General features: G+C 37.8%; 1 protein-coding gene across 7 annotated transcripts in view; it reads left to right on the forward strand.

The window, feature by feature from the left end:
• Nucleotides 1-24,476, forward strand: part of FHIT (fragile histidine triad) — a 624,940-nt gene that overhangs the window by 68,125 nt on the left and 532,339 nt on the right. For 4 of the 7 annotated variants that reach the window (XM_026088087.1, XM_026088085.1, XM_026088091.1 and 1 more), the window contains exon 2: nt 20,438-20,497. The exons of 2 other annotated variants lie outside the window; for them this stretch is intronic. The gene's annotated coding sequence lies outside the window, so the exon portion shown is untranslated. Of the gene's footprint in view, nt 1-17,698; nt 17,784-20,437; nt 20,498-24,476 lie in introns of all 7 variants that reach the window. One more of the 7 variants, XM_026088086.1, reaches the window with a different exon arrangement.

The raw sequence follows: 24,476 nt of genomic DNA on the forward strand, positions 1-24,476 counted from the left end.
TCTGATCTGCTTGTTTATGAATATGCAATAGTATTTAGTCTATAAGCTGTAAGTATAAAAGCATAGTGTTACATGTTAGATTTGTGTGTAATGCTGATGAGGAAATGTGAGTGCTTTGGAATATATTTGTTAAGCCCCTGTAGTGAGCTGTTAATAAAAATAATTCTTACCTATTGTTGCAGGATTAATTCAGCTTGTTAGATACTGTATATCACTGCTATGCTGAAAGTGGAGCAGATATGGTTTCTTTTGCGCTGATAGTGATATGTCTATAAACGTGACTAAGAGTTTAATTGTATAGGGCACTGAATTTAATTAGTCAATGATTTTTTTTTTTTTCCTGATAGTGTTTTCCTTTAAGTATGAAGATTCCATTTATGCATCTGATCTATGTTCTGAGTTTTCTCCCAAATTCCTTGTCCCTGAAACATAAATTGTTCAAGCATTGCCCCTGAACAGGTCAACGTACTTTTATGCAGAAAGAAACTTGCTTCAAGATGTCTTTGGTAGATGGAGGATTAGCAACAGAGTTTGAACCTAGTCCTGAATTTAGGCCTGCTTTGTGCAGCCTGTGTCTGTGTACAGATTTGCAGAGAGCATGTGGTGTCATGGATATCAAAACTGATTTAAAGTCTTTCTGTAAGTGCATTTTCAAAGCAGCACCATGTATGTATGAAGAGAAACTTTCAGATTAAAAGCTTTGAATAAGCTTGGCATGTGGATTAGGATCTCGGTTAGTTACAGAGAGTCTAAGCTAATTGCCAGGGATACCTGCCCGACTCCTTTGGATCGATGCTAACCAATTTTGGCTAGGATCTCGTTCCTATTCAGTACCATCCACTTCACAGACGGGCAGATGATATGTGGGTAGGAGAAGCAGCGGAATCAGTTTGCTGTATAGTTATCTTTTAGTGTCCATCTTCATATGATGTGATGAACAGTTAATACGAATGATGTAAATTGATTTGCATGTTAAGTAAATATATCTTGCATGTTTTGTATCCCTTGACATCAGACTTGTCATTCTTTACTTCTCTGTGTTGTCATACTCACATTTTTCATAGCAGTACATCATATTATTCCAAGCTGCGGTGTCTCTGCAGGTTTCATCTTAATTGTGTTTTCCTCAACAGACTCAGGATCATGAGCTGGGGTGGCATCCTGTGGTGTTCTCCTTGGTGTTGTGCAAGCTGTTAGGCAGGACACTGTTAGCAGTAGGAGGTTCTCTGATGGTTCTTCTATGCTGCATGGAGACCTCATTCCTGGCATAGAGGGGGGCACAGACAGRTAGTAGGTAGGTCTTTAACATGATATTCATTCTCGTTTCTCATAGATTGTTCCCTGTTGCTGGGTAAGCAGTGAGCTTGTTTCAGAGATGGTCCTGCCTGTGCTACAATCCCAGCTGAGGTTTTCTGAACTGTCGTGGTCTTGCACAGCTCAGCAGCAGTGTGGGTGGCGTTCTTATTGTAGGGCTGAACTGAAAGAAGCTGTCCTTTCTCATGATACTGTTCCAGCTGTGTGTAGAATGTGTTTATCAGTGTATTGATCTTTCAAATGATTTAATTTTATGCTTTTAAAACCTTTGTCAGTCAGGTATGCTCATGCTTGGTTTTGATTTGCCTTATTACTGTCTGTGTAGACAAAACAATGACCGTTTCTATTAGAATCAGCAGTGCAGCTGCAGAGGAAACGCAACTACAGCTCTCAGGTAGACATCAAAGAAATGTTTCTTGGTTTGATGTTCAAGTTGTCATGCCTTTCTTCCTCCTGGGTCAAAATCTTCCTTTGTTCCTATGGACATTTTAGATATTTGACTGAATAGTAATGACACTTGCTGCTGAAGATGGGGGTACCTAACTGCACCTATCCCAGAAGCAGAACTTGTCAAAGACACAAGTAAATGAGGAGGCTTTTTATTTCTGTGAGAAGCTTACAAAGCAGTTTGCACTTTCTGCCAATTGCTTAATTGGTTGAGATTTCAAGACAACATTTGAAAAATTGTTCATAATTCTTTTTCCCCAGTTTTCATATTTCTTACCTGACTTTTCTAGCCTTAATGCACTAATGTTTTGAAGTATAAATATGTATGAATGACTTGCTCTTTTTTATGAAGTATTACAAGAAGGAGGGAAGTAGGTTTGTTTAAAAATCAATGAGGTTTTGGAAGGGGGCACTTTGGGCCTTGACTCCAACCGAACTCGAAAATTAAGARGCTATTATCTATCATCGTCATAGCTGCCAGTCTTAAAATAGATTTTTGMTTTTGAAATATATTCTTACAGCTATGGCCATGCCAGTCTGTGAGAGCATGGCTTTTTTCCTACCCTTTAGAGACTGAGGTCTTTTGTTTGAAGATATCCTCAGGTGATTCCATTTTCTCTCTACAGAGCCTTATGAGGAAAAGAACCTCATAAATCTTTCTTTTTTTGGGTGGGGGGAAGAGGGAATACAGTTTTTCTTCTGAGATTTATTTGGCTTCAGTTTAAATGTCACTTTGATATATTCTGGGTTGCTTTTCTGAATTGTCAGCATACCCTTTTTCTCACTATAGGGATGCTAACTTAGTATGAAAGAAGATATTAAAAGCAAGATAGTCAAATCAAGTCTTCATGGTGTTCTTTCACTGGAGGCTAATCTTTGCTTACTGTGCACCCAAAGGACTCATTTCTCAGCGACTTGCATGCTTATTATATTGATTAAAGTTGTTCTCTCCATTTTGTGTAAGATAGCTAAGCTGTAGTGAATGTTTTTGGCTTTCCACTGTTGGGAAGGTTCTGTAATAGACAACTGCTTYGAAGGGTAAAGGGGGGGAAATTGCAGACAGTCTCTGGATGAATATGAAAAGCAGTAGGCTTTAGAGTAGGTTAGTTTATTTTCTGCTTCTATCTCAAATTATCTCCACCTGTGACAATCAATGAAGTTTTTTACCAAATAATTCTGAGAAATGAAAAGCTATTTTAAGAGTTGGTATGTGGAAATGAAATAATGAAATTGGAATAACTATGCATTTTGCAAACCGCATTTCACAGGCTTTGCCGAAGATTAAGTTGTGACTGAGTAGGTTCTCTTTTAGCAGAGAGTGTGATAAACCCTCCTCTCTTGGTCCCATTCCAGTGTTGGATAATAAGAACATAACTAATTCATCATCTCCCTACAGATTTCCAGTAATCTGTTATTAATGCTTGTATTCAAGTAAATATAACTAAAGATGACAGATGTAAAAACTGTTGCATTCACATCCCAATGAAGCAGTGAGGTGTGAAAAATGGCTAGGAGCTGTAAAGTATAGCCTTTTGCTAAACCTAATGACAGTGTCTAACTTTGATGAAAACACATTATTGTGAATGTCAGTGCACAAAGAATTGTTTAGACAGACTGCAATGATTGCTAAAGAAATATCAAAGCAATAAACTATAGAACAACAGTCTTCCATTGGTTTTGTTATAATTCAAATATGTTATCACTTGTATAGTATTTCACACAGGGACTTGCATTCAGTATGACAGGTGATCCTTTAAAAGGAAGTCATGGTGAAAAAGCTTGCTTTTGCTTTTAGTGTATTAACTTAGTATGGATGCTGAAATATTTTGTATATTTAAAATACAATATTATGGTGGTATGAAGTRGAGGAGCTCATGAATTATTTAGGCTGTTCTTTTTTTGTGGGTGGAGTTTAGTATGAGGTTTCAGTCATCACTAATTAAAAGATCTGCTTCTGAACAGAACTGTTTTGAYAGTAATTGTAACTAGTAGAAACTTTATTAAAGGGACTGTCATCTTTCTGGTTGTATCCTTCTTGTCTCTAAGCAGACTAAGGAAGGCTGCTTTCTGTTGATCACCAATGAATAAAATGCTTATTTATGAATGCTTGCAGTTTCTTCAGGATTTTTTCTGTATTCCTATTTGAGATCTTAGTGCTGTTTATCTAATAAATTGCAATATTTTCAGTGGTATAATTATTCTGTTTTCTTYTTTTAAAAAGGATAGGGTTGTATCCTTTGAAAATAATAGGTCATTATGTACATGAGTTAGTAAAACTGAGTTCCACTGAAGGTGAGAGTAAATTGCGAATTGCAGGCAGACTTTAATCTTATTCATCTAAATTATAACTTTCCTATCAAATTTCAGTCTGAGATTAGTATGGGGGAGTCATGCAAGCCCAGCTACTTAAGCCATGATGGAAGTAAGCATTGAGGCAGTTGCCTTTGCATGTCCTCTGTATAATCGATGCTTCTTTCTTGAAGTGGTGAAGCAGGAAGGCTTTGCAGACCGGTATGCTAAAGCGGACATATTGGAGACAAGACCATAGACCTTGTCCTCTGGATGTGTTCAGTAATGCTGGTGGTTTTGGAGTGATATTTAGTCCATCCGTTCCCCCCTGCCCATTACTTGCTGCTTTGGCAAGTGTCACTTGTTCTTCTAATGATAATAATCATCTTGGTCTTTGTGTGTCTCCCTTCTGTTGATCAAAGTGACCTTCTAACTTGTAAGGAGAAAGCAGAACTCTAAAAGCAAATTCACTGCTCCGGACTTAATGGATTTATTCTGCATATAGTTCATATCAGAAATATGCAGTGTTTATTACTAACTGTTTGTAAATCTTGACAAATCGAATTACTTATTTTAGGTGTTTGCTTTTAGTAAGTCTTTCTTCCCTTAGCTTAATATTACACTGCCTATCCTTCCTGAATGCAGCTTAGATCACTGTTACAGCAAGTGAAAATATTGCATGAACAATTTGCCTATTCCACTTTAGAAAATGAAATACTTATTTAAGCAAAAGAACACTTCAGAATACCAATTTTTTAAATCATATATATATATATATGTAAATACATTTATATATATATATATCTGTATATCATCTTTAAGGACATACTTTCGTCATTGTTTTTCCTTTTAAAATTTTCATCAATGTTAAATTCATCATTATCATTCAGTGGTAGATTTAGGTAAGAGGGAGGGAAATTAATGAGAATTCTTCCAAGCCAATCAAATTCTCTTTAAGAGGTTAAAAACAGTAACTGTGGACTGCTAATTGTGAAATAGTATTGGTGGGAGTTGAGTGGAAGTAAGGTTTCACTATGCTGCAGCTGAGACACTGAGATGGCTGAAGAGGATCTAAAGGAGCTAGTATTTTGTTGGTTCTGTCTCATAAGTGAGACTGCTACCTGGATCCCTTGGCTACCTGAACACCCCAAAAAAGCAAGAAGAAACAATTCAAGGAAACTTTTATATGGGATTTGATCTAGATGGATGACTTAATAGTATTTAACTGTTAACAGTTCATACCTAAAACGTATCTACACACCTCAAAAATGGGATTTCCTGAAAGTCTCTCCTCTTTGGCATCTGCTGTAGTTGTGAAATTGGATGAATGCCTTGAAGGCATAGACACTAGTGCCATTTGTGTTCCACTGTACTTTTCCTGTCATTTAGCACAATGTAGACTATTTTGCTTAATCCTTCAGCAGATGAAATACACTGCACTGTAAGATGGCATGACAAACTGGAAACTAAATCAGTGCCTTAGTAATGTCTCATAATATGGCATCTGTTATGGTAGATGGTTGAATTCCTGTTTCCTATTTAAAAAACATTACAAGAAGCAGTTATTTTTATATTTTCAAGGTAACTTATAAATGGGCATCTGGAAAAACAGTTGAGCACCTGTACATAACTGTATTTGCCTGGTATTGCCAGCTTTCTTGTTTCAGTCTTGCTCAAGCCTCCAAAAAGTAAGTTCAGTCTGTGATAGCATTTCATGATTCTCATACGCTTCCACAGCTCTGTTTACTCAGAGCTGCCAGTTGTGGAAAAGGTCATTATATGTCACAGTTTTATTTGGAAGTGAGAAATTCACAGATAAAGTGATTAAGTTGTGATTTCTAATTGGGGAATGGGGAGCATCAAGGCCACTGGTCTACCTCTACTTTCCCATTTAAAAGCAGCAGTGACCTCTAATTCTTCTCGGCTTGGGTAAGTGCTTTGCAAGAGGACACCTGCCTCACTTGCAGTTTATTTTAACTGGGGGCTAAATAAGAAATAGGTGAAGATTAATACCTAAACAGGGACTAGGGGAGCTAATAGACGGAGTGCTTTATTGGCCACCTTATTTTCTGAATTTATGGACAATTAACGGAAGTAAGGCTGAACACTTGACTTGAGACATGTTCTTTCAGCAGTGGATGTATGTTTGAATAAAAAGGAAGGATTTGTCTGGGAAGCTGTTACATGGACAAAGTCGGCTCARCTGCGCAATGCTGCAGCAGAGCCTCCTGTATTGCGCTTTTCTAATCCTTGCAGAGAACAGCCCCGTGCATCTTGAGCATCTGTTACTGGATTGTTAAAATGGTCCACAGAAATGCAGTCATCTTAAATTCTGCACTTGAAATTCAAACTTGGAGAAATACCTACTTTTATTTCTGTGTGAGCACAAAATTGTATGTAGATACTGTGCACTTGGATTGGGTTATGGTTATCCCTAACCTTGTAACATCTGGTCTTTGGTGTTGTAAACTTTTGCATTAGGTATGAAACAGTCCTACCCAGTACTGAACACAGCGACCAGCTGCCTCAACAGCAGAGATTAAGAACATGAAACCTTGATCAGCATTTCTCTTCTCTGCTTCCCCTGAATATTCTGATGCTGTGTCGTTCATATATATATATGAATGTGTGTATATGTTTGTATATATATAAAATGTATAATCTATTATTTCCAAAATCATGGTCTTTATTGACCTCTTTTTCTCTTGACTGTCAACTGGTAACAGAAGGTTCATTGTAAATACCAAGCCAATTTTTTGCTCTGTTATTTTACAAAACCTTCCTCATTGTCATATTTTACTTGTATTAGAAAAAACTGAAGTCTGGCTCCTGGTGATAAGATCAGAAGTGATTGCTATCACATAAAGGCAGAGTTTGAATGCTGTTGAAGGGAGCCAGAAAAAGAGCGTGTGTGACGAAAGTACAGATTATGCCCATAAAAGGAGATGAAGGAGACTGGACAAGTTCTTAGGATGAAAAAAAAAAGATATTTTTAAGATAGATCTAATGGCAAAGGAGGGAGCTAGGTGAAGGGAAGCTGTAGAAAAATGAAGAGGGGTAACTGGAAACAAGAGTTAAGGAATGTGGAGGAAGTTCTAGGTTCAAGGCACACATTGGAAGCTATAGAAGAGATGCATTTGTAGGAGATATGATAAGAWGGAGAAATGCAGGGATTTTAGCTTGCACTTGAATTCATTATCATTGGACCTTTAGTCCTTGGAAAAGCCCAGACTTTCTTTAAAAGAAAAATTCACAAGTAGCTTATTTTCTGTAAGTAATAACATGACTAGTAAGTAAGCTGCCAAAAATGTGCTGAGCTTAATTTTCCCACCCATTTAATTTTCTGTAATGGAATGAGAAGGATTGTCTTCCATAAAAACTGCTTGTCRTCCTTTAAAGAATGTATTGTGTTTCTCATTGACGATCATGACCTATGGCACTTGCAACTTGTGCTTTTTGTGAATATGGTTCATTGGCAGAATTAAACGTTCTGATATTTGTAAGAAGTAGGATGGTATCAGACAGACTAACCTGAAGGATGACTTGTGCACAGCGTACTACAGACTTTTCATAATGCAAATGAGGTGTTTTCTGGACAAAAATATTAGATTTTTGGGTTGAACAGAAATATTTCATTTTGGAAGCCTAAATCATTTGTTGTGCTAACATTATTTTGTGCTTTCTTCTGTGCAAGCTCCCTGCCTAAATTATGATTACAGTTTTAGTTCAGAGATAGTCTGTAATGGAGCCTGCTCAGCATAATAGTGGGAAGGCTAAAATGCAGGTCCTTGGCTGCAATTCAGAAAAACAAACTGAGTTTGTTTGGTTTAAACTGCAGCAACTGGTATTTGTAACAAAGTATTATACAGATGTAGGTACAGGGCACAACAGATAAATTATAAGTGAATTAAGGTTTTCTGTAAATTGTTACTGAATTGTCACATGATATTGTCATAGAGCATATTCCAGAGGAATATATTACGTGTTTGTGCTTGGTTCAGTAATCATACACAAGCAATGGCAAGTATTGTTGCTATGGCCAGGTTAAGTTTATGGTCTATATCTAGCTTTCATTTAAGATATTAAAGTTGAGGATTGTATTTGTCATGCTTAAGAGTCTGTATTTTTTTGGTCTGCAAGCAAGACTTTAAGAACAGCTATCACAGACTACTTTGACTCTTTTACRGTACTGTGTCCTGAAAATAAACCAAATGTAGCTACTGTGCCCTGGATATTAACCTTGTACCTTTCTGCACACCAAGCAGCTTTGTGGTTTTGCTGTACTCCGGTAATGCTTGCAAATCTGACTTCTTGGGTCTCTTGTCTCCCAAACAATGCTTACTGCTCTTATCTTCAAAGACCTTTACAAAAAGAAAAATCAAGAGCTTTTTATCATGTGTCACTTCCTTACTGCCTACTCAGAGGTGCCACAGGGCCTGGAAGTGCCTTGAGAATTAAGCCCATCTCTTGATGTGGAGGCAAGAATTCAGAGATTCTTATGCTTTGTCAGTCTGCAATACTAGATACAGTCAGATGTGTTTACACCTTTATTAACCCTTTCCTCTTTTGGTGGATTTTGTGGGTTATGATGTTATTGTTGCTACTGATTTGCCCTCCTAGGAAATGTCCTAGGTGTGTTACCTGGCTTTACCTATGCCTGAGACCAGCACTGCACCTCGTTATGTTTCATACGATGCATATAGTGTTTTTGCTGGGGGGAAGGAAGCACCAAGCCTTGTTGTTTATATTTCACTTTCACCTTTAAAGTAAATATCAGGAAAATAAGCTTTTCAGTGGAGTATTAGATATGTATGATAGTAAACTTGTGATGTGCGGGTTGAAAATACAATATTTTTCATGTATGGAATAATCCAAAAAGGGCAAGTAGGGAGAACTCCTTAGTAGTGTTGTATTTGGAAAGGCTTTTATTCTCTTTTGTGGGTCGTGAATGAGGGAAGGAGGAGATATCCATAGGGATACTTTAGAGAGTTTATTTTTAATTAAAAATGGATAGGCTTCTTTCTGACTCACTGGTTTTTAATCTTGCTACATATATTCTACATGGGATATAAAACACTAGCTTGTAAATAATGAATCATTCCGTAAGTCTAGGTGGAGATTGCTGTCCCTGCTGAGTTGGCCACATAAAATATGGGACTCTTGAGTCTTTTCAGGGTGAAACTCCAGCAATGCAGAGAATAACTGGCAAAATGTTTTGTTGATTCTGGGATAAAACAACAATGTTCTGTGCATGTATTTTACCAGATGAGAAGAATCAAACACCTGTATATTAACTGTAACAGGTGACAGGAGTGATCTTGCTACAGAGTTTGTGTCCTGATCCCTCCAAAAATGATGGAAGAGACCATAGTCAGGTCTGCTGCAAGGAAAAGAGCTGCAAAAYGAGGAAGAAGGGTAAAGGTGAGCAAAAGCAATTGGAGAGTAGGGAAGAGGAAAGACTGGCGGAAATATCAAGCAAGGGGTCAGGCCGGGAGGAAATTAGAGGTGTGCGCTGGAGAAACGTGCCTGCTGTAGGACAGGAATCACTGCTTTTGATTGTGATACTTCGCAGTTGCATGACTGGTAACAGCTTGCTCTAGTATGTTTTGTGAACTAAAGGCAAACTTTATTTTTAAAACAAAGTTATGCTAGTAATACAGTTCTGTCAAGTGTTTCGCAAGTCTTCCTTAAAAATAATTTTCACGCTCATATAGAACCATAGTCTTACAGTAACTAATGTGCATCACTTTCTGCAACACAAAACAAGGTAACTTAGTCACCTATCTTTTGATTCAGTATTCACTGCTTGTTATGAAGTACACAAAGCAATAGGATTAAATGCTGAGAGGCATATCACTGGATTTACTTAAATGATTGGCGGTAATAATGAATTTTCTATATGAAATTGTATTTTTAGGCCTCACTGTAGGTTTGCAACTTATCCATTTTATCTAATGGTTGAACTGAAGTTTTGCTGATAGTCGATATTGACATTCAACACCTTGTCTGTGCTTGTTTATTGCTTCATATTTTAGGGATGCTGCTGTCTTTTTATTCCAGTTCTCGTTCTGTTAATTATGGCGAAGTCATAGCTTCATGAAATTATATTTAATGAACCAGTGTTCTTGCTGATAGCACTACTATAATTGGTTCTGGAATTTCTGTTAAAAAGTGTGGGGTATTTTTGGTGATTAATATCTCAGGTGTTTTATAGCTTATTTGGCTTGAAATTTGGTTTACAAGACTTTGTCCTAAATGTAAATTTGCTGAAAAGGTTGATTTGTCATGGTTTTGCAATGGAGATAAAAGACAAGCAGCTTTCTGAAGAAAGCTTTGTAGAAAGCTTTCATTTCTTGGAAAACTTTATAGGAACAAGGACATTAGTTTTCTTTGATTACTTAAAAAAAAAAAAGGTTATTGTAGCTTAGAGGAAGAAACAAACAAAATCTGGTATTGTGTTTTGATTACTTTGGTTTTTTGCTGTGCAGAAATGTTTTTCTCAATTGGGAGCCATTGAGGAAACAATTAGAAGGGTTAGCATGATGTTAATGAGGACTTAGTTTGTTCATGTTGGCATGGTTCCTTGTGTCTTTGGAAAAAAACAAGGTAGGTCAAGCAGGTCACATCTGTCTAGCCTCCGAAGAGTCAGATTTGACAAGTCGTGCCCACTGTTTGGTTTCCTCGGTGGAGGACTCTGCAGCACTGAAAGCGCTAAAAGAGGAGGCTGGGTGGGTAGTGTGACCAAGTCGGCCAGGAGGAGAACAGAAACGAGGGTGAGGCTGGAGAGGGGGTGTGCAGCAGATGGATTTTGAGTGCATCTGATGTGTGTAAGAGCATGCAAAGGCAATACTTATTTCTTAAACTCCAGGGTAGAGTTTCAGCAATGGAGAGCTCTCTTATTACAATAAGGCATGCAAGTTCTTAAAATACATTTTTTGTGGCATATATTGCAATGAAATGTGAAGGTCAGACCCCTCAAATGCTAAAAATTTGTTTAGTTTGACTTGTGCCTGTTTTCCACCCAAGTCCATGGGGAAACTACAGGTCACATGCTCCTCTGTTCTTGCAGTAAATGAAGAACAGTTGCTGCAATGTGGCTTTAAAGTATTTTATGCATCCAAATGTAAACCTTCTGGTGTTAGAATATGAGGCATTAATTTCAGTTTAGTAGTAAGAAGAGAAAATAGCACTGACCAACCTCTCTTGTTGGTGTTCTAGGTACAATTCTTACCATTTAATGTGAAAGTAAAGAAAAAGGAACAAAAGGCAAGCAGCAGTGTGAACAAGTATATTTAAAATTACTATTTTGAACTAGTATAACTTGTCTTCAACAGATATAGAATAGTTGCTTAATTTCTTCTATTGTACTTAAAATCTTTGTACTTCTCCAATGCCTTTTAAAAATCTCATTTACAGCAGTTTTAAAATGATGTTCTGAAATCTTCAGCTTTTATTGGCACCGGTAAGGCTTTAATGGCTGTTGGCTTCTGAAAGTATATTTGATTTTAACATTACATATTTCGTTTTAGAAGAACATTCATGGAGTGAAAAGAATACTCGACTCCCTCCCTCCCCATAATTAATAATTTTGTCATGTGCTTTCGCTGTGCCTCTTCAGTAACCATGACTCACCTTAATACCAGTGTTTGACATTAGAAGTCTCTCCAGAGAGGAAGAAAATCATTCAGAAATGAGCTGGATAAAGGTTATTAAACCAACACTTAAGATTCTAGTCCTGCACATTTTCCTTTACCCCCCTAATTAAATGCCAAGAACAGCAATGTGGAATCTTCAGTATATACATATGCTGCATACACCTTTATCAGAGGGAAAGGCACCTACAGGGAGCTGAAATTTTATTCCCAGTCATATCCTCTTGCTTATATATTTGAAATACTGTTTAAAAAAGAGAGAAAAAGGGGGGAGGGGGAAATCTTGGGATCTGAGTCTCCAAAAACTGCATGAAGTACATACGTGATTTTTTTTTTTTTTTTTACTTTATTGTATGAGTCAGTTTTTTAGCTTAAGTAGTCTTATTGACTTCAGTGGTACTATTTGTATAAGTAAAGGCAAACAGCATGAGTAAAGTTTGTATGGTTGGGTCGATACTGTGTATATACATCACTTCTTATAAACCTCTCATTTGTTGTCTCCCTGAACATTACGGGGCTAACCTGAATATCAGTATGAATATGTGGAACAGCTTATTTGCTCTCTAAATTGAATTGTGTTAATAATAAAATAAATAAATAAACCAAATACCCCCCAATTTCTGTATTACTTCAGACAGCTAATTTCTTTCTATTTCTGAAGCTTCTACAAATCTTGTAGATTGGGAAAATTTTAATTTTTAACCAACAGAATTTAATGTACTTAGTTGCATTCTTTTTGCAGGTAGGAGACACTAGTATCTGCAAAGCAGTGATAATTTGTGGTGTTACCATTCTGAATTTCRGTGCATGACCCTGATGAGGTCAGGTCCTTTCAATTAGCAAGATGGTGTTAAATTCCCTGCTATTATGCTCTTGTTGCCAGGCTTTGCTGCTGATTAACGGAATATTACATAGGTTTGCCATTAAAGTCTAATTTCTTCAATAAAAACTTAACACGAACTTCTTTTCCGAATTCATAAAATTATCTACATCTTGTTCTAATCTGTTTTTCCAACCTTGTGTGTMAAATTAATACTTCATAAAAGTATAAAAGGTCTTTGGTCTCTTGTGTTGGTTTTTTTCAGTGAACTTTGCATAATAGTTTATTAAATGGTTTTACTCTCATGAGTGGTAAACAGGTAATTCAACTTAGCAGCGTACAGGTGCTATTTTTGATATTTAGTGCTTACTGGAAGATTTCTGGGTAATTATAGCATCTGTAAAAGCTTTAGAATCCCCAAAGCACTATAAAACTGTGCTGGTAGTTGTCCAGGATAACGAATGCGCTTTTTTGTGTGTGTGTGAGGGAAATCAGGCTAGCTTGTAATAACCAAGGATTGATCAGTTAAATGGAGGTCACTGTATGCTGGTGCTATTTCTGTCTACTTCATTCTGTGGTACTGCAAAGCAAAAAGTATTTTTCTTATTARATCTTTAAGTGATGACTGTTCTACTGTAAGTAGAACCATGTTTGATAATAAATGATTTGTTCTCTATCAACCATTTTAAGTCTCTGAATATATGCTTTATTAAGGAGAAGTTTTCTTAAAATCTCTGCTTTGGTGCTCTCTTAATGACATTTTTTTAATTAAAAAAAACCAGTCCACAAAATGAACACCACCTGGTTCCATGGTGACTCCTATCTGTAACAAAAGCTGTGGCTGTTCAGCATCTTTTATAGTCATGTTCCTGTTATGCTGCTTCTGTGATCTTCATCCTTGCATTTCACTCTAGTTTCTTGACCTACTTCCTCTGCTGCCATCCCTTCTTCATAGTCCCATGCCCTGCAGTTGGCTTTGTTCTCTTCCATCATGCCCATGTCAGCCTTGCCTATGTCTTATCTCCATTATTTTTGTCTTCCTCTCTGTCAGTCCATCACCATCAAATCCTTTTGGCAGTCTGTTAGTTCATTGTCCTGTTGTTCATAACATTGTTGCTAAAAGGAAAAGAAGTTAAGGAGAAAGGTTCCAATTTGAATAATGGAAAATATCTGAAAAGACGTACTATCGTGGAAAGGAGAATAAAAACAGGTAACTGTACAAGAGCGGCTGCATTGAGTCTAGACCTAGTGGACCATTACTGCAAGGAATGTATTAGTGTTTCCAGTCTCAAAGACACAGCAGAAATAAGCAAACTGACCAAAAAGATATTCCTGAATATCTTCACAGTGGAATTTGGATGGGACTGGGTTTAATTAGCAGTCAGTGGGAAGGGGGAGGAAGAATTCAAGTCATGTGCAAGGTTCTTCACTGGGTTTTTAGCAAATTCTTTTCTGCCATTAAGTCAGTGTAGGAAGGAAACCGTTAACTTTTATCTGTCTTGAAGGGTCAGAATTTCTGTAGTGTTTGATCCATTTTGTCCGACTGAATTCTGTTCTGTGCATCTGCAAATCCTTTTGATCCAGAACTAGGAAAAAGTGATGCATGCATTTTAGGAGAAGAATAAGAGAATACTGTTCAACAAGGACTGTAGGAGACATGCTGTTACAAGCCTGCCTCTCTTCATGCAGAAGCGCAGCTGTTGTGCAGTTTTTCTTGCACAAATTTAAGTGTGGATACTGTAACTACCTTTTGTAAAAGAGAGCATGACAGGAGAATGCACTGTGGATCTGAAGGCAAGAATAAGATACAGTAAGTGCAGCAGGAAACTGTTTCTGTGCATGAATTTCCTCTGTGCAAATCGCACTAACCAGTTTATTAAGGATAAAAGTCTTGGGCCTGTTGAAATCAATGGCAGTCACAGATAATATATAATTCAATCAAAGGTAGTGTTTTATGTAAAATTAGTGTTTTCCCAAAGGCCGTTTGAGTTTGTTCTTGCAGCCTTGTACTGGCTCTGCTATGTCCTGAAAAAATGCATCAATTTTTATGGTCCTCTATCTTCTGTTCTTATATTACTGCCTATATCTCACTTCCTGTTGAGATGCTAATATTGTCTTTGCTAACTTCTGTCCTGCACTTGCTAATAGTATTCCTTTAACCTAACCAATTACCTAGCTGGGGAGTTATCAGAAGAAATGGATGTTAGTCATTTGGTATAAATCTTGTTGCAAGGCTGTAGGAATTTGTTTCCCTTAATGCAACGCAAATCAAACAAAAGACTGATTTGCACTTGGCTCCAAGCACCTTCTCTGGTCACCTCTTAGCTTGAAGACCCTCTCAATTAACTGCTGTCACTGTGTYGCCTCCCACACTCATTCTGATTATGTTCTTGATATTTTTTTTTGCCCCTGCTTCATCAGTGTGTTCTTTCATTTCTTTCAAATACAAATTTTTGAACATGATTCCATGAATGGGAGGTATACTCGGACCTAGTGACATGCCCAAGAAATAGCTGTGTGAGAGTGGCTTCTTTATGCTCCTGGGGTGAAGGTCATTCTGACCACCTTCTGGGTGGTGGTGACTTCGTTGATCCTGGATGTCACATCAGCTCTTACATCCACTAGTTTTGGTGAAATTTAAACTATTGTATAGAAGTAAGCTTACTATTACTCACTCTTTGTGGTTTCTGTCATGCTGCCCTTTATATTTAGGAGGTGCTCTCCTTAAATATGTTCATAGCTACTTGATTATCTGTCTTCATATTTGCCCACATCTTGAACTGTGAAGTCTCCAAGAACATGACATTAGGTAGGCTCTGTTGCAATGTTGTTGTTTATTGAACTTACCTGCCTTTTGCTGTCTCTTGACTTAGCTATCCTCTTTTGTTCCATGCTTACAAACAATTGGACTTGGTAAGTTCACTCCATGATAAGGCTTATGTTATTGCAAATGATGTCACCCAAGGTCAAATTTTAGCCAAAATGAGAATTTCTTAAATTGATAGGTGGCATTTTTTTGTTTTGTGTTTTTTTTTAATTTTTTTTTGTTAGAAGGTTGCTTTCAAGGAACATGAAAAATAATGCTGGGTGAAAAGAAAAAAGTGATTTGTGAAGATCTGGATTTTCTGTTTATTTTTTCCATAGGCATAGTATATAAAATAGTATTTTAGTTTCTGAGGTTATTCCGACAGTATTCAACAATAACCAGCTGAAATACCAGGGATCAACAATAAATCACACTTTAATTGGATCAGTCAGAACAAGAGAGGGATTTTGTTAAACCAGGCTGTTAATGTGCTTTTTGTTTACGTGTATATGTAACTGGTGCTACTTTTGCTGCCTTTATGGTTCATCTTTCAATTGAAAACTTTAAGCAGGTACATAAAATGGGGAAAAAAAAAAATTACTGGGAGGCCTGTTTTGACTTTTTAGTTTCCCAGTTTAACAGCTATGAATGCAAAATTGCAAATTCTGTTTTGTTAGATAAGTATAAAGATTTTGAGTTTTAAAGAAGGCTTCTCTGTGTCTTCATTATAAAAATAAATACCCAGGTTTGTTTTCTTTTGGGGAAGAACATGATGTAATCCTAATTTTCAAATCATTTATTTTGAAACACCTTACCCAAATGTAGTTACAATGTTCTATCCCTCAGGTCACTTTTACTGTTTAGCGTAGCATGAAAGGTGCAGCATTACTACCGGTGTTTCTCTCTGCGTTCATGTCATATGCTTAGAGGTGACTAATGGTACACAAGGATATCAGTTCTAAAACTTATTAAAGCTATTTTTACATATGCTGTATTTGAATGAGTCCCTCTTTCATACAGTTCTGCTTTTTCTGGTCAAATAGAAGACTGCTACACCACAGCATCTTCATTCTTGATATCTGAGGAATGTTTAAATTCAATAAAAAGGCAAAATTGAGAAAAAACTTTTTAAATTTTAATTTACCTAATTTAAAACTTGAGTAGGACTCAGAATCCACAACTAATATTTACATTGCACCAGTATCTGCACTTGTGTTCAGAATTTGTTTCTGATTTCACATGCAAAATGTGTAGCATGTCTCTTAACTTATCTGCTTTCTACTGGATATTCGCAGGCTTAACAAAAGGTGTTTAATTGCAAGCTAAGCCTATCTGGCATGCAATGAAGYAGCGTTTGTTACAAGACTCTTACTCTTTGATAATGTAGGAAGAGCATAAAACAGTGATTATAAGGAATCTAAAACCACCGATCTTATTAAAAAGATGAAAAAAGGGGGCATATAATGAAGTATGAGGGTATGGAACAGTTTTCAGAGCTGCACTTTCAATGTTGCATCCAATATGTGTGACTGGAAGAAGGACAAAGGGTGGCATTTTATATAGTAAATGTAAAAATAAATGTAAGAAAACAGGTCATAAACCTGCTTACAAAACATGGGTGATCAGGTGATATGTACACTTAAAAAAAAAGGGGGGGGGGGGGGGGGGGAGGTACCAGGAAAAGTGCTTATTCTAGTTTTGGGAGCTAATATCTTATGATCCTTATGTAGGCCATGATTTTTTTTTTGTAATTATAGAATGTTTCGATACTTTACACTTTACTTTGTGTTCTCTTTTGAATTGTGTAATGGGATCTGAATTCCTCACTGATACTGGAATAGCAAATTTATTGTTCACACGCGTGCGCTCTCGCACATACTCTGTGTATTTTTATGGCTATTGTCATTGTTTCTCCTGTCTCTGACTCTTTCATATCTTGGAAGAACATCAGTGAATTTGGGAACACACTGCTATCAATATGCAGACGAGAACTTTTATTAATCTAAGAGTCCAGACCTCTGGTGCTCCCTCAATCTGTAGATCTGTAGTGAGGTTAACGGAGTGGATTTAACTAGGTAGGTGAGATGAAGTACTCTTAATGGAGAGAGGGAAGCTTTGTGACAGAGGCTGAAGCTGTGCAGGTGTTGTCAGGACAGCTTTGCTCAAATGGTTCATGTCTTAAGCAGCCCAGGAATCCATTGCTGTTGGTATATTGAGGGTGAGAATTGGTGATTGATAGTGTTATTGCCTGCAGCTGCCCTTCATTCTCTAATGCTGGTTTTATAAACTTAAATAACTTATCTCTGACCTGATTACTAGTAACTAGGTTTGACTGCCTCAAATCTATTTTTGTTTTGTGCTCTGTTTCAGGGGAAGGGAGGAGAGTCCTGCTAATACTGTTGAAGTGCAAGTAGGAGGCTGTGGAACAGCGGGAACATCTGGTTTTCAAGTTTCAGTATGGGCTTTCTATTCACTTGATGCAGTTTTCAGTCTTAGTCTGGARCTTAATTGTTTGAGTCTGATTTTCATCTTGTACCTCTGTCAGATGGGATTCGGTGGGAAGTACATGCTGCTCGAACTCCAGGCAAGCGCTTCCTTCTGTAGAACTTGTTCCCTGTCGCAGCCTGGAGAGCCAACATCCAGAAACGTTTTGGAGAAAACTCATTTGATTAATCCTTTTTTTAATCATGTTTTGCTTCTTGGTTTTCCATGACTGATGTTGTAACACATCTGTTGGGATAACTCCTGTATTGACACTGTATGCAGAAATACTTCTTTTGCATTTCTGTGCTTATCCCAGATATTTTCTAACATACGTTAAAATCTCTCTATGTAATACATCTTCCAAGGTAACCGTCAGGTGTAACTACATGTATTTTCTTTCATATAATAGATTAAGACACACAGAGGTGAATCAGTTATACACTTAAGCAATAATTCATAAACTGGTACCGAAGCATTTTTATAAATGAGATCCTGTCCTTTTAAGTTTATTGTCAAACATAGTGTTAATTATGCCTTGGGTACTTGTCTCTACTACTAGTATGGCAGTAGTAATGTTAAATCAATAGACGTTCTGGACAAGGTACAGAGTCAGATTTACATAATTAGTGTGCAGTTGCTTTGAGCTTTTTTGCAAAGGAAACCTGTGGTATTAATGAAGGTCTGCTCTGGTCATGTAGAGAACGTTTTACTCTTCTACAATTTTTATTCCCTTAACCCCCCCCCCCCCACCTTTTTGGAAGCTAGTGTGGTTGGAAAGGTGCCAAAGTGTTCTTTATGAAGCCATTTGCAAATGCCTTGCCATGAATTTGCCAGCAGGGGATGAATAGCGGTGCAGCTGGCAGTCTTCCTATCCCCTCCACGGCTACGGTTGCTATTTCGTTTATAATAGTCTTAGGCAACAGCATTCTGTTTCACAGTTCCTATTTTCCATCTCGCAACGCGATAAACTCCAATTCGGTTACAAAGCTGCAATGTTCCATTAAAACCGGTTATTGTGACTGTTATTCAAATCTATTTTGGCAAAAGCAGAAAATTAATTCAGTTTCTAAAACAAGTACATCCCTACCAACCTGTCTCATTATTTTGTCAGTGGGCATTTGAGAGACTTATTCCAAGTAAGTTTTAGGAATCTTCCTCCAGTACTGCTCCATGTGTCAGCGGAGTTGAAGCACTGTAAGGTTAACTGTGGAGTGGGGATGTAGGCGCAGTCCCACCTATGCCAGGCAAGAGGAATGTGAGCTGGGTATGGCAGTAATTAGTTATAAGACCTTTCTTTAATTGTAATAGTAGTAAAAACTAGTTGCAGTACTGTATAGTGTGCGTGGAGACCCCTTTTACTTAAAACTTTTCTGTGATTTTTGGAGGAGGAACTTGGTTTTTAATTTCTTGTAATAGGAGATTTAATTAGGCACCAGAATTGTTAGCATTTTATGCACTTACCTGTTGTAGTAAATCTGATTCTGTTCAATACATCTGCCTCATTTCCAGGATGAGATCTATAAAGTAACATGTTCTCCATAGCCAGTCAGCACACAAATGAGAATTACTGGTTGTTCTGGATCAGCTTAACATGTGTCTAACATCCCTGTAATGACTATTGGGAGTCACAGCTTAGTATTGGAGAAGTTCATTTTTCTGTCCAGAAGAAGGAAGGCTCTGTTTCAGGTGGAGTAGTTATTCACAATAGGGGAGAGATGTGGGGGAATATTAATAAAATCTTAGGAAAAGTCAATGATGTAGTTATTTATAAATATTTTCTAATTGTAGAAAATAACTATTTATGACTAGGGAGAAAACTTCCTAAAACTGTGACCGTAAGTGTAACTGATTGCTGCTCTGATAAAAGGAGTGGAGGGGTTGCTGTCATTAGATTGACAAGTCAAGTAATTGAAAAAAGATGAATGAATTTTTTATTCTTTTTGAGTATCATTTGCTGAATATTATCTTTCATGACAATTGTATTACTACTACAATCTGTACTATTTCAGTTCTCTGACTTTGCTTTATATTTGCCACATTTTTTATTGTAAGAAATTCTGTAACAGTAGTAACTAAAAGTCCCCCTTCTAATCCTGGGTAAAAGCTTAGTAAATTAAAGATGGAAACATAGGGAATGTGAGCTGTGGGAATATGTATGATCTATAAAATCGCAGAAGCTGCTTGCTACGCTGCTTTTATGTCAACATCTCATCTATAATAAGGGATCGGGATACTGAAGGATGGCGTGCGCTTGGAGGCGGTGTTTGGGCGAGGGATACATCCAGGGCCGCTTCGCAGCYGTCCGCTGGGTTCGGCGGGAGGGAGCCTGGCGCCGAGAAGTGCTGCACAGGCAAGTGTCGCCGAAGCCAGTGGGACCTGCAGCTGTTTGTCACGCGTGGCGGGGCGGCTGGTGAGGTGCAAACGTTCCTGGCAGCTTCCTGGTTGGAGCTGTTCGGGTGGCAGACCAGACAAACTTACAGTCCCCAAGTCTGGGCTTTGAGTGTGTTGTATGAGGGCCATGAACTAGAAAGACTACAGCTGGTTGCTGAAAATAATATAAAAGCTTTGTGTTTATATTGTAATGGTTGCCAAAAAGCACTGAGTACAGTGTCTTGCGTTTTACAGGTAACTGAAGTAACACATTCTCAAGAAGTCAAGCTCCAAGGGGCTGCTGGGTGTAAATATGTAAGTTTTGACATTTTATTTACTTACCTTCTGGTTTCTGAGCGCTAAGCCTGCTCGGCTTCCTGTGGAAGCAAGGAGATGAAAAGAAGCCCCCCTGCCCTTTTTTATTTATTTTTTTAAGAATGGAAATACTTTGCAGATTCAGTGTTTAAGAAAAGTATCAAATATTGCATCCTGCCATACAGTTGTGAGTACAGTGCACATCCTGCAATGCTGTGAAGTGTTTCTGAAGTCTATGTAAGGATGGTGCTAAAAATAGGCTATGCTGTTTTTGCCTTCACATTTGCCTTTATCACTCAAATAGGAGTCCCTCTAAAATATCTCTTGGTATGCTGCCTCAGAGTTTAATGATGACTTTCATCCAGCACGAGCTGTCAGTAGGTCAGAGATGCCTGGTATCTTGGATGGAGTTATGAAATTTTTGGAGTTTATTACCCTACTAAAATTCATTTTAAATGTCAAAGTTTCTAATGTGTACAAGGAAACTTAATTTAGGAGCATCTTCAGTGTAATCCATGCTTTTCTCCTTAAGACTGAAGTACCAGATTAAAATACAAGTCCTTTGCAGGATATTGTATTTGATTATTTCTGTGTTTGGATTTAGGTAGTTTGCAGAGGTAGGTATTAGAAAARGAACTTTGTAGTTTTTTATGACTTTGCTTTTATGCTAAAATTTTAGAGAGGAAGTGTATCTAACTTTAGCCAAAAAYGCTGATTTTGAAAGGGAGGAAAAGAAAACGTTTTCAGCAAAGCCCAGCTGCCATTTTTTCTTTAAAGAGGATTTTGTGCTCTACTGTCCCCTGAATGACTCATTGCATGCTTTGACCCATTTTCTATTTGTTCTGTAGTAGCATGTTAATTTAATACTTCTGACTCAAAGTGGTGGCCTGCCTGCCCTGTTCCTGGGCCTCCCTGCAGGTGTGGTGGGTCCTGCCCCCTCCTCTGTCCTGGGTGTCCCTAGCCAGATGGCTCCAGCTCCAGCTGCCGAACAAATGTTTTCTACAGCAGGGARGGTATTAGAGCAAACCGATGGCCAGATGAGTCCAAGGCTAAACTTCCCTAGATGATGAGGTGATTGGCAGATAACGATCAAAGGAAATACTGTTTTTTCTAAACATTTTCAGAGTGATTGTGTGTTTGAAGCTGGATCCACAAATGTCCCATCTATCAGCTGCGTGTAAAACCTCGTCGCAGCCTCAAGCTGGAACTTGGATAAATAGATTTTTCCTTTTAATAAAGAAATGTGTCATTAAAGATACTATCAGATAACATAGGTTTTAGTTTGTTGTTCTCTAAGTTCTTTGCATGGGAATATGAGATTAAAAACAGAGGAAATAAAGTAAGAGAAAGATAAGTTAGTTCAGTGATGAGGATTGGGAAGAGTAATCCGGAAGTACTTTGCCAGTTTGAGAAAAGTGTAAATGTTACCTCCCAAAAAATAATAGTTGTGATGCTTATATCTAGCATCACTCATAGCTCTCTACTGGGTTAGGAGGATAGCTAAGGTAGAGCTAAAGAGAGTCTCTGTGACAAATGCAATGTATAATGCATCTGTCTCAAATTCAGGTAGTATCATTTGGTATCATGCAATAATTACTTTTCGACAGGAAGCTTAAGCAGTGCAGGGCAAATAATTGTAGGTGGCTTTTATATCAGAGAAGTAATTTTGTTTGAAACAAGTCTCTTAGCCATTGATATATCTGCATCATATATAAGAATTTTACTTGATTGTAAACATTCATCAGATTCCCCTTGTTACTGTAACTTTGTCAGTTCATGCTTACAAGTTTACACCCCCACAGTTCATGTTACAGGCAGCATTTTCAAAGATGTTGGCCTGCATCTCTAATTGATTATTGTTGTACTTGTGGGCCTTGAGTAGCTATGCCTGAACCCATTAATCTATATTAGATGCTAGAAGTCGCTATTGGATGTCAAAACTGTTGATAAGAGATTTAAATCCCATGTAAGAAGGGAATGGCATTAACTGTAACAAGAACTTAGATTTAATCAGTTGTTCATGACTTGAGCTTCAAAAGCTTTGTTTACATCATACTTAAATTCTAAATAAAGTCACTGATTTATTCAGCCACTTAAATGTTAGCATTGTCAGTTGAATGTGTTCCTGTTTGAGCAAGTGTTTAAAAAAATACCGGTCTTTACTCATTCCTTGTGACCCCAAAGTAAAGAGAATTTTTTTTATTCTACAATTTGAAGAATGTGAACTGTCTTAAATTTAGGACTTGATCTAAGAGGAGTTAATATTGGGAAACTGAATGCCTTTCATATGCCCCAAATTCAAGAGAGTTAATTTTGGAATGGTATACCTCAGCAGATGTGCAGAATTTATAATAGATTTCATCTTTACTATGAGCCATAGTATATAGTTAGATAAATCTAGAAATACTACCAAGAGGAGAAAAATCTCAACACAAATCAATAACAATTTAGCTGTGATGCCAAATCAGTTGTATTCTGTGGTTCATAGTTTATCAATGAACATTTTACATATGCATTGTCATTTCTCTATATATTGATTAGTCTTAATACTTCTAGTTATTAGTGTTACTATTATTTTTCTGACAGTACCACCTAGCGAACGTGGCTGTTGTCATAAGGTGTAGTGTTATGTTCTGCCTGCATATATAACATGTCCTGTCCAAAATACTAAAAGCAGGACAAAATATCTCCCTTTCACAGAAGGAACGCTTAACATGGCTACTTAGCTTTGAGGCAGAATCGTGCAGTTCATGCTGGAACCTGTGCTGCCACAACTACTTTGCCACTCGTGCTCGAGTTAATAACTGTGAAGCCATTTGGATTATGATTATGTTTAAGCTGGAAAAACATTCTGGCTTTTAGCTGAAGACACACTCTGTTACAATATGCTTCAAAGGCATAACAGCCTTCTGTTAAAGGTGGGGGGAATCTAAGTTCACTTTTTTTTTTCCACCCTCCGTTCAAAGCAGCCCATATGCTTGGATAGTTCAAACCTTGCTTTAGAAGGAAGTGCCTGTATTCAGGATTTCTTGTATTATGCTCCAAAAGAAATTTGCAGAGGGAGATCAGTAGCTTAGTGCAGAAGAAATAAAATCTGGTCTTATATGTGCTAGGAAGGTCCTGTGGTTGCAGTATCTTGTACTTCCATCTTCTTGTGCTTCTTTCTGATGTTCTTTGCCACTGAATTTGTGTGTGAATCCAGTTGTTCCTCTCTTCGTTCAGGCCCAGAGGTGTTTGCTGTAGATGTCAGCTGCTAATAGTTTCCTCAGAGTGATGTGATATGTTTTGGGTGGGTGGGGTGTTGTGTTTGGGGGGGGTTTTGTCCGTGGCCCTTTGCTGCTGTTGTTGCTGGGTTCTTTATGCAAGTGAGAACCATAATCATTGCCTTGGTCAGGAGAAGAATCTGCTTGTGTTTTTTCAGTACTTAGCTTTGGTACATTGTGAAGTTGGTTTTAGTCAGTATATCAGCAGCAGATTTCGAGCATTGTGCATCTCATTCTTGCAATTGCGCCCAGGCGTAGTTGGACACAACAGTGAAGCTGGGAAAAGGAGTTGTGCAGGCTTAAACTTATTTTTCCTGTGGAAAGGAGGAGCTGGTTTCTTGTACCTTTGCACACCCTGCTCTGGGCAAACGCATGTAGCTGAAGACAGGTAAGTGAGCTGAGAAGAAACAACGTGGAGGATGAAGCGCACTTTCTTTGTAAATCCATGTCCTTAGTGCTTTATCCCTCTGCCTGTGCTTGCACCTGGCAGGTCCGTTGCAGCTCAGTCTGCTCTGCCTCTGCTCCTATCTGAGTGGTGGTTGCACCTTGGAGTGAAATACAGCAGAGCCTTAGTATTTCATACCCACTCTTCAAAAAAAATTTTTTAGCCTTCTATATAAACATTGGGGGGGGGGGGGCTGTAGCTTGAGCTACAACTTCCTTTAGGTCACAGACAACAGTTTCGGTGCAGCTGAACTCCTGTCAAAGGCAAGTCC

Source organism: Apteryx rowi, unplaced genomic scaffold (genome assembly GCF_003343035.1).
Source record: "Apteryx rowi isolate R43461 unplaced genomic scaffold, aptRow1 scaffold_75, whole genome shotgun sequence".
In the NCBI taxonomy this organism is placed as follows: domain Eukaryota; kingdom Metazoa; phylum Chordata; class Aves; order Apterygiformes; family Apterygidae; genus Apteryx; species Apteryx rowi.